A 1,657-nucleotide genomic window follows, 5' to 3' on the forward strand; every position below is an offset into this window, starting at 1 on the left:
TAATAATAATAATAATAATACCTTTTATTAATGATGAACATAGGGGAAATGATGGGTCTTCCCCCAATCACTGTTGGAAATTTTTGGGTGAGGGCAGGACTTTATAGGTTACCCTGAGCAGGAAGCTGATTCTACCTGCCTCAATCTTCCACAATTCTACTTGCTAATTTTATTCTTCTCTATGCTCTTCCAGTTCCACTGTTCATACTGGGCTTGAGTGACTGCTTTAGCATGCCTTGCTGCCTCCTCCTGATGTCAGACATTCGGGACTACCAGTTTTTGCTGCTCTGAAGGTGTAGCCTTGTTCCACCAGGGTCTGCCCTGACACAAATCCAACCCTCCTCTTCCCTGTTGAACATGGCCCACGATGTCGGGGTGCTGGATTGCTGATTGGGACTGTTGTCACGGGACTCTTGGGACTCGAGACTCTGAGAGGGTTATTTCTAACCCTGCTTTGGTGCATTTAAACTCATACCAGACTTGAGATGGGTAGTTGCAGAGAATGCAGTGCCCGTACAGAGCAACCCTACTTAGTCATCTTGGAACACCTAACCATTTCCTCATATAGGAGCTTATGATTCTCTCCATCTTCTCCACTTTTGTGAGGGGAATGTCAACCATGGTTAGAGGCAAAATTAGTCTGGGCAGCAGGCCAAACTGTAGGCACCAAAGCTTTAGCTTTCTAGGGAGCATAGCCTTACCAATGATCTCAAGACTCCTGCCTACATTCTTGCAACACTACTTAGTCATCTTGGAACACCTAACCATTTCCTCATATAGGAGCTTATGATTTTCTCCATCTTCTCCACTTTTGTGAGGGGAATGTCAACCATGGTTAGAGGCAAAATTAGTCTGGGCAGCAGGCCAAACTGTAGGCACCAAAGCTTTAGCTTTCTAGGGAGCATAGCCTTACCAATGATCTCAAGACTCCTGCCTACATTCTTTGTTCACTCTCTTTGAGGCTTGCATCCTAGCATTTTCCAAGTCTTTTGATTGGCTTTTCCAGTATTGTTGGTATGGGGGCATTGTCAATTAGGAACCTTTGGTCAAACAGCTTTCCATAGAGAATAGAGATACTTCTCTAATTGGATGGATTGATCTTCATCCTGGCCCATTCAGTGTTCTCTTAGAGTTTCCTTAGCAGGTATCTGGTACATGGTGCTGTTGTGGTTAGGGTTGTAATGTCCTCCATATAGGCCCTTATTGGTGTTAAATGGATTCTGGACTTCGGGAGCTCGCTGCCAACCACCCACTTAGACGCCCTAATAATAACCTTCATCTCTATGGTAGATGCTAGTGGCATTATGCCCATATCGAGATGCTGCCACATGATGTGGAATCTGGTGTAGTAAAGTAGAACCACAGATCTTGAAAAAAGGGGTTCCCTTTCGATACTTCACTCGTACTGCGTCTTGCTTAAGACGCATATGGGAAAAAGCCTTTTTTCTCCTGAACTGAAGCCTATTTCATTCACGCAGTGAAACTGCACGGCCATTGGTTCGTGCAGGGCTTTAAAAATCTCCTTCAGCGACGACTCTGCGTCTCAAACTGATCTGAAGCCGCTCGCCGTTGACACACTTTCGCAGCTGGAATCGGGACCTCTCAGCTCGGCTGACCTGCTTCTCCGCTTCTCCAGCGACGCAGCAGTTCCGGTCCG

The sequence above is a fragment of the Sinocyclocheilus anshuiensis genome, unplaced genomic scaffold (assembly GCF_001515605.1).
Source record: "Sinocyclocheilus anshuiensis isolate Anshui unplaced genomic scaffold, SAMN03320099.WGS_v1.1 scaffold277, whole genome shotgun sequence".
NCBI classification, from domain to species: Eukaryota; Metazoa; Chordata; class Actinopteri; order Cypriniformes; family Cyprinidae; genus Sinocyclocheilus; species Sinocyclocheilus anshuiensis.